Source organism: Myotis yumanensis, unplaced genomic scaffold (assembly GCF_028538775.1).
Source record: "Myotis yumanensis isolate MYYU_CA2020_CCGP unplaced genomic scaffold, mMyoYum1.0.hap1 SCAF_1, whole genome shotgun sequence".
NCBI classification, from domain to species: Eukaryota; Metazoa; Chordata; class Mammalia; order Chiroptera; family Vespertilionidae; genus Myotis; species Myotis yumanensis.
The window spans coordinates 56,005,937-56,015,429 of NW_027223752.1; the positions used below are offsets into that span (position 1 = coordinate 56,005,937).

General features: G+C 39.4%; 1 pseudogene; it reads left to right on the top strand.

Moving 5' to 3' along the window:
- Positions 1-8,444: 8,444 nt before the first annotated feature.
- LOC139002979 (small ribosomal subunit protein eS12-like) lies at positions 8,445-8,915 on the top strand (annotated as a pseudogene).
- The last annotated feature ends 578 nt before the right edge of the window (positions 8,916-9,493 follow it).

Here is a 9,493-nt window from a genome sequence, read left to right on the forward strand (position 1 = left end):
TTGCCTCCTCCCCAAACCACCATGAATTCCTCACATGGGCACCATGTCTTGCTGCCACCACCTGTGTGTTAATCATCAGGTTGGTGAGAAAGACTCCAGGAGGCCAGTGAGTCGGCTTAGAGGTAGGTGTGGAGTTTCCTTTGTGAAAGGACTCAAAAGGTTCCAGAAATTGTGCAGACAAGCATCTGAGCCCTGGGTAGAAGAAAATCAGAAAAACCTGGAACAACTGAGAACAGTTTTGTTTTTAACAGTAAATACAAGTTTAAAGTATAATTTAACAATGGCATCCATTTAAAACCTAGAATTACAGCATTCCTAACTTTTCCCTTCAGCAAATGTTCACTGAGAGCCTGCTGTGTTCTAGATCCTGCAAATCTAGATCTTTGCAAAAGTGAGTGTGACAGAGCTGAACCCTGTTTTCACAGAACTTAATGTGGAAGGACTGCAGAGACCAGCCACCCTGATCATTCTGTAGATGAAGAAAGCAAGGCCAGGAAGAGGGAAAGGACTGACCACACAGCTAATGGGGACTGAATTATGACCAGACCCCAGGGCTTCTGGCTCTACAAAAGCACAATCGTGTTAGTAAGAATTTGATGGTGGAATTGAAGGGATTGTAATAGTTCACAATCAAGCATTTAAGCTTCTACTGTATTCCTCATCAGCTCTCGGCTAAGGGCCAAAGATACTGAAATGAATGATAAATACTTTGATCTTCTAAGATATGGTGACTCCAACCAATTTTGGTTATAGAAGCCAATGATTTTAATGAGGTAGCTTTTTATATGGGCAAACACCAAACAAACAAACAATTAGGGGACCACAGCCAACTCTTGAGAGGAACAATAGGAAAAAGGAAAACAAGAGAGGAGACAAATGGCAACAATAAGACTGTCGAGTAGAAGTTGAGCCATGTTTTAGTGGTGAAAGTATTTGCTCAGAGGAGGTTGTGTCCCCCTGTGTAACCTTATAAACCATCCCTGGCAAAGAGTACCAGCTCCCTTGGAAATCTACACATTTGCAGAGCCCAGTCAGTGTTGGAAAGGGGTGAGAGGATGGTGTCAGAAAGTTCAGACACTTAGCAGGGGGCTGACCATAAACACTTGGGGAGGTAGAATTTCCAACACGCTGAGTGCCTGGGGCTTCAGGTGGGCCTTTGAAATCTTTCCTCAAGAGGGTTTTGGCAACAGCATGGTGCCTCTCAGTTCGCCTTTATTGATGTATCCATTAGAACGTGACATGATTTGCTTACTAACTTTCTCTTTAATTTGCATCTTAATGTCCCATCATTAGGATATAAGTACAGGCACAGGGAATTGAGTCATTTAGAAATTCCCTCTGGGGATTTGCTAACTGGGGAGTGCAAACTCAGAAGGCTGCACCGTGGAAAAGTGGGTATCTGATCCACCCCTTGAGAAGTGTTTTGAAATGAACCCACTTGCCTCAGTGGCTGAGGTGCAAGAGTATGGACATGTGGGTTTCGTGTGAAGTTGGTGCTTACCAAGGTCAGATTTTATCATCTCCAAGAAACGGCTGGTGGTTTTGGTTTGGGTTTTTTCCTGCTTGTGTTTTGTGCCTTTGGGGGGTTGTAGGCAATGCCACAGCTGTTGCCTCCTACCCTATGCACTTTTGCTTCAGAACTATCTATCTTTGGTTGGGGCACGATAGGATTGGAATTCTACAAGGAAAACCATGGGAGCCAAACAGCCCTGAGTTTAAATCCTTCAGGGAGTTGTATAACAGCTCAGAATCTCAGTGAGCTCTTATCTGGGAAATGAGTATAATAGTTCGAAAAATTGTTTTGAGGACTAAATGCGATCGTATACTTAGAGTGCCTACCACAGTACCTGAGTCAGCAGGTGCCTGAAAACATAACTGTTCCTTACTTTCCTGTGAGTGCCTTGTTTGGTTTCTGAACTTCTCCAACTCCCACATGAAGCTCTATGAGGACCACATACAAGGTTCCAAAATGCATTTGCCCACTTTCTAGAATGGAATTTGATTTTCTAGAATTGTTATTTCTTATAAATGGGCAAAGAGAATCAAATGTTTAAGTCTGTTCAGGAAAGGGTTTGATCCAGCCCTCCCCTTTCCTCTTGCCAGAGCTGAGGACCCCAGCTGTGTGTATATAACACGAGGGCTGATAGAGCACTAGAGAGCATCCAATCCAACCCTCTCATTTTGAGATGAAGACATTGAGGTGAGAAGGATGAAGGTTGTGTAGCCATTTAGTTACAGAACTGGGAGAACTAATGTCTCCTATTTTTATGGAGAGTCCATCATTTTCAAAGAACTTTTGTATACATACTTTTAAAATCATTTTTTATTTTTCAATTACAGTTGACACACAATATTATATTAATTGCAGGTGTACACCCAGTGATTAGACATTACATAACTTACTAAGTGATCATCCTGATAAATCTCATACCCATCTGACACCATACATAGTTATTAGAATATTAGTGACTATATTCTCTATGCTGTACTTTACACCCCCATGACTATTCTGTAACAACCAACTTGTAGTTCTTAATCCCTTCACCTTTTTAACCCATCCTCACAACCCCCTCCCATCTGCCAACTGACAAAATGTTCTCTATGTCTATGAGATGAGTCTGTTTCTGTTCTGCTTGTTTGTTTATTCTGTTTAAAACTTTAGATTCAATTGTTGATATGTATTTATTGTGATTTTATTGTTCATATGATGTGTGTGTGTGTGTGTGTATATATATATATATATATATATATATATATATATATATATATATTAGAGGCTTAGTGCATGGGATTCGTACACTGGTGGGGGGCATGACCTACAGGGATTGGCCCGCTGTGAGAGTGCAAGTCAGCTGAGCAGCTGTGGACCTGCCCTCTGAGGGCGTGCACTGACCACCAGGGGGAAGCTCCTGTGTTGAGTGTCTGCCCCCTGGTAGTCAGTGCATTGTCATAGTGACCAGTAGTTCCACTGTTTGGTTGATTTGCATATTAGGCTTTTATTATATAGGATATGATATGTGTGTGTGTGTGTATACAGTGGGGCCTTGACTTACGAGTGTCCTGACTAACGAGTTTTTTGAGATACCAGCTGTCTCTCGGCCGATTTTTTGCATTGAGTTGATAGAGTAATTTGACTTAACGAGCTCCTTAACGAGCTCGGTCTCAGAACGAATTAAACTCGTAAGTCAAGGCCCCACTGTATGTATGTATGTGTGTGTGTGTGTGTGTGTGTGTGTATATATATATATATATATATATATATATATATATTATTTTTAGTTCTTCCATATTAGGCTTTTATTATATAGGATAGGATATATATATATATATATATATATATATATATATATACATATATATATATATATATATTCTTTTTAGTTCTTCTGCTTCTTCTTCTTGTTCTTCTTCTTCAAATTCCCTTTAAAATTTCATGTAATATTGGTTTGGTGGTGATGGACTCCTTTAGTTTTTTTCTTGTTTGGGAAGTTTTTTATCTGTCCTTCAATTCTAAATGAGAGCTTTGCTGGGTAGAGTAATCATTATTGTAGATCCTTGATTTCCATCACTTTGTATATTTCTTGCCAATCCCTTCTGGCCTGCAAAGTTTCTGTTAAGAAATTAGCTGACAATCTTATGAGAGCTTCCTTGTAGGTGACTAATTGCTTTTCTCTTGCTGCTTTTAAGATTCTCTTTTTGTCTTTAATCATTTGCATTTTAATTATGATGTGTCTTGGTGTAGGCCTCTTTGTGTTCATCTTGTTTGGGACTCTCTGCACTTCCTAGACTTATATGTCTATGTTCTTCATAGGCTAAGGAAGTCTTGTGTCATTATATTCTCAAATAGGTTTTCAATTTCTTGCTCTCTCTCTTCTCCTTCCCACACCTCCAAGATGTGAGTGTTGGTATGCTTGAAGTTGTCCCAGAGGCTCCTCACACTATCCTCAGTTTTTTGGATTCTTCTTTCTTTTTGCTGTTCTGATTAGGTTTTTTGCTTCCTTATATTCCAAATCATTGATGTGATTGTCAGCTTCCTCTACTCTACTGTTGATTCCCCATAAAATTTTCTTCATTTCAGTGAGTGTGTCTTCATTTCTGAATAGTTCATTTTTATGGTTTTCATGTCCTTTTTTATGCTGCTGAGGTTCTCACTATGTTCATCTACTCTTTCCGGGAGACTTAGCAGCTCTACCTAATACATAGAAACAAACACAAGGAGGCTGCCAAATTGAGGAGACAAAGAAACATGTCCCAAATGAAAGACCAGAACAAAACTTCAGAAAAAGAACTAAACAAAATGGAAACAAGCAATCTACTTGATGCAGAGTTCAAAACTCTGGTTGTATATTTTATTTCATTTGATCTTCACTACAACTTTGAGAAGACAAAGTTTTATCATTCCCACTTTATGGATGAGCAAACTGAGATTCAAAGAGGGAGTAATTCCTAAATCTCAAACTCAGGTCTCTGAACTCTGAGGCTAGTGCCCTTCCAAGCCCTAACTCGGCTGCCAATGCTTTCCTGACTAGCTCTGTAAAGAGTTTCTATGCCCCAAACCTGGGATACTTTACATATCACTGGTCTTTTCTTTGTCAGGATGGAAAATTCTTAGAAAAATTCTTAAAGTAAAAGGGACTCTGGGATATAACACATGGGGAAAACTGATTCTGAGAAGAATTTTTTCATTCATTCATTCATTCATTCATTCAATTATATGTCAAATATTTAGTAAGCAGCCCATTATTCAAAGAACTGTGGTTGGTAATGCAGAAGCTGACAATCTATCATCTGTAAGCATTTATCTAAGAAAAGGTCCCTCTCTTTTAAATAATAAAACAAAACTAAATAAAATGTTACTGTTTGAAGTGCTTGGGTCCACCTTGTAGACTTAATAACAACAGTCTGGTGATCTTAAAAAGTAATAACTGAGGGTCCTTCCGAGCCCCAAGGCTGAAATTCTGAGCATCACTTACTGATGTATAAGAACTAAAACTATAGACAAGAAAGTCTGGACAATTGCACTCAATCTAGACTGAAGCCCTGAAGGTCTGTGTGTGTGTGTGTGTGTGTGTGTGTATTTGTACATATATCATTGTTCTTTTTTTCTGGTCAGATTCTGGGGACAGGAAATTTAGTTTTTTGAGATTGTAATTAATTGGATTTGGGCTAATTAAGCCTTTCTTGTATATATTTCATAAAGCAAAATGGTACTTGGCAAAAAATCATATTCATTCCCTCAATAATACGAAGTTCTACTTGTCAAGTGACATACAGTGTAAGAATCAGGTCTTTAACTTCAGGGGGGTTTCTAATCTTGATCACAAAGAGCAAATATACAACATGAATGCTGTCACATCAGCTTCTTGCACTTATGACAGGCAATACCTATAGATTACAGGACTCTTGATGCATGTAGCTACATCTGGCCTCAGAATCTGGCCTCAGAATCATCCTCACCACAAGCTTTAGGTCACTAACAGTCATTAACAGTTTCTTACTTGTTTAAAATTGCTTGTCGCCAAGACCGGTTTGGCTCAGTGGATAGAGCGTCGGCCTGCGGACTGAAAGGTCCCAGGTTCGATTCCGGTCGGGGGCATGTACCTTGGTTGCGGGCACATCCCCAGTGGGAGGTGTGCAGAAGGCAGCTGGTCGATGTTTCTCTCTCATCGATGTTTCTGACTCTCTATCCCTCTCCCTTCCTCTCTGTAAAAAATCAATAAAAATATATTTTAAAAAAAAATTGCTTGTCATCTCTATGCCAAATGAACACTTTCTGATTCAGCAGAGATGGAGAAAACTTACTGATATATCCAATAATGCCAAAACAAAACAAACAAACAAAAAACAACAGACCAAGGTGAGTATAAATTCACTTCATTTAACTCTTTTGGCTCTTTCATATACTTATATTACATAGTAGAGAAACTTTCTTTGTTAAGTACTTGAAATTTAGTTTTATTTGGTTCTGAGAACAATTCAATAATAGGACAAATAAAACATTTTGAATCACATTAACAGGTATTCACTGTATAAAAACAACTACCGATTAACCACATTACCAAAAATTAAAAGAGTACATACTTAGGGCTGCTTACAGTCTATTTGAATCTTAGTTTTACAAGTCAGTCTCTATAAATGTCTGACCAAAACACCTTTATTTATAAACACTTTGACAAAAGTGCTGTGGATGGCAGCCAGGATGGGTTCAAGTAAGATTTCATTTTCTCTTTTCATCTAAAAGTTGCATTCTGGACATCTTTTTTGTTGCATTTGAATTCAGACCAACCTTAACAGTTAATATTATTAACCCACTTACTATCCATCCAGCTACTTAAGACAGCAGAGGGTGAGAAAGAGCTGTAGTTTTGCACAGACCACAGGTGAAGTGCTATGAGTAAGCCCATCACCATCCTGGTCTGCATTCATGGAACCATGGGCACCACAATAAGGGAATAAGATTTTACTGGACCCTACATGCCAGATCACAGCAGTGTATTTTGTCCAGCTCTAGGTAACCAAGTTTTAAAAACTGGAGGCTGCTCTGGATGGTAAAATACATACCTGGAAACTATGTAATAAAGAATCCATGTGGTAGCAGATCCAGTTTTTATGGGTCTAAAGCTTATACAGTTTGGGGGGTTGGGAGTGGAGGGAGGTCTTCTTTAAGAAAAAATATACAAAATTACAAGTACAAAATTAGGTATAAATTTGAACATTTATTTTAAATTAAGAAATAGATTACAACAAATCATGGTAGCCTTGGAGATTTAGGTCACCTTTTTTGTTGTTGTTGAAAGCTCTAGACAGCTTACCAGAAATATTTAAGCATAAATGCTTCCTATTGGAAACCTGGCTTCTCCTCTCCTCTTAGGATGCTCTGTAACTCTTAGCATTCATGGGGCTGGTGCTGGTAAGGGACCCTAAAGCCTGAGCTTTGATAGCTTCATGGGTAATCCACCTCTGCTTGTGTAGTGTATGCAGGTGGCAGGAAGCCTTTGCAGACTGGTGGGAAAGATGCTACTAGCTGTGTTCTCCAGTTCAAGAACCAGGGATTTGCTTCTCTAGTGTTTCTGGAGATAAAACTTGGGCCTCAGGTAGAAACTGCAGCAAGGTAGACTTGGGCAATAGTGTAAGAACTCTAACAACCAGAACTGCTCATTAGCAGAATTAGCTCCCTGGCCATGAGAGGAGGAGGAACAGAAATGGAATCAATCACCTTACAGAGTCCTGTGGCCTAGATCCCTTCGTTTCAGGTAGAATTTGCTCTGGAATTTGATCTTTAAAGTCCTTCAAATGCCCACATTCCGTGTCATTCCGTTATGATCATCTTTTTGCCAGCCCTGTTTTCATTTATCCTTCTTTAGGGGACCCCAAATTTCTTTGCAGGGAAACCACTCCTCACTTTCAACCAATGGGCTCATGCCACCCTCCTTTCCAGACCCAGGATAGACATACGTTTGTTTTAGTTCTGGCCACTGTAACTAATCCAAGGAGGGAGCAGGGCTCAGGTCAGTATGAGCAGAGTAGTCTCAGAATGTTGGTGGTTCTCTTAGGAAAAGAAGAGCTCTCTTTTGGCGGGAGTTGCTGAGCCAGAAGATGCTGAGTTCTAGTGGTCATCTTGCCCTCTCGAGAGAGAAGCCACAGAAAAGGAAGAGCTGAGAAACGGAGAGGTGCACATTGTGGCAGTTCTGGGGAACCTGAATTGAGCCATGCCTGAATTGGACATGATTGACTTACTAAGACCTGAAACCCATTCCAGAAACTGAGCCCCCCTAACTTGTTTGGATAAACACCTCCTAGCGCTCTTTTTCCAAGGTTGGTCTCATTTATACTACTTTAGATATTTAAAAACATTGTTTGATTTGGTTGGTTTTGTTAGTGTTTTGAATTTTTAGCCTATTTTTGGCATCGCAATGCTTTCATAAATTAAGGTTCTGGTGTGCAGTTTTCCCTCACATGACATCTATAATAGAGTTTCATATTTTTGGATGGAGGCCATCAAACTTTTCCACTTAGAAGATGAAGTTGATATATGTGTTTACCTTTGGAAAGTATGCAGAGAATTTTGCTATGGCAGGTATTCCAAGTCTTTTTCATCTTGATCACTAATACAAGATTTATGTTCCCACTCACAGAATATGACAAGCTAATAAATTAGACTTGCTGACAACCCTTCAATAAAGAAACTATTTTTCTACCGTTAATAGTCCTTTTTAGATATTAATAAGCTTACTTAGTGTTAATCATCTTGTCACAAGCAAAACTGTCTCCTAAAGAATATAATCTCCTACAAAGACTAACATATTAAAAGTGCTTTATTTCTTATGTATAATTCTTTAAATGAAACACATATATGAACTCAATGTACTATTCATGCAGTCCTTGCTTTGCATGGTCATGCAGAAGTTTGAAAATGACCGAGAGCTCTCTTTCCCTGCCGCTGCGGAGTTGCGCGGAGGCGGAGGCTTGGGTGCGTTCAAGATTCGGCTCACCCATAACCCACCGCCATGGCCGAGGAAGGCATTGCTGCTGGAGGTGTAATGGACATTAATACTGCTTTGCAAGAGGTGCTGAAGACCGCCCTCATCCACGATGGCCACGCGCGCACGGAATTCGCGAAGCTGCCAAAGCCTTAGACAAGCGCCAAGCCCATCTTTGTGTACTTGCATCCAACTGTGATGAGCCTATGTACGTCAAGTTGGTGGAGGCTCTTTGTGCTGACACCAAATCAACTTAATTAAGGTTGATGACAACAAGAAACGAGGGGAATGGGTAGGCCTCTGTGAAATCGACAGAGAGGGAAAACCCCGTAAAGTGGTTGGTTGCAGTTGCGTGGTGATGAAGGACTATGACAGAGTCTCAGGCAAAGGATGTCATCGAGGACTACTTCAAATGCAAGAAATGAACAAATAAACTTGGCTTTAAAAAAAAATGACTGAGCAAACTTGAACCCTATCAGTCATTCTTAATAATTCATGAGGAAAAATTGCAATTATTTTGTGACCTTTAAAATTTTGTCAAAACATTAAAATCTATTTTACCGTTGGTTATAACTGTATAAGGAATTTTTTAAAGTAGTAAAACTAATATTTAGTTAGCACATTGTAATTTAAAACATTAGAAATATTGAGAATTAAAGTATTTGTTAAAAATACACAATCAAAAGCAGTTCAAATAGTGCCTGCTTTTTTTCTTTCATCGTGTAACTTATGACTTGGCATAGGCATCTTTTCTAAGCCTTTGGTGAGTTTTTATACCTCTTTCTAAGTCTGAATCAGCTTTTATCCTTTGCACTTTTAATGTGCAAAATGCCTCCAAGAGTTTCCTTAACGTGAAGTTTTTGCTGGCATCACTTCTTCCGGGTCCTCTGTATCCCTTTTGTCGTAAACAAAATGGGTGAGGTGTCTGTGGAATCCTATCTATAAGTCAAGCCCAAGACTAGGGCTTTGAGTAGACCTTAGGTTTCATAGAGGGTAATGCTGAATCCTAGACC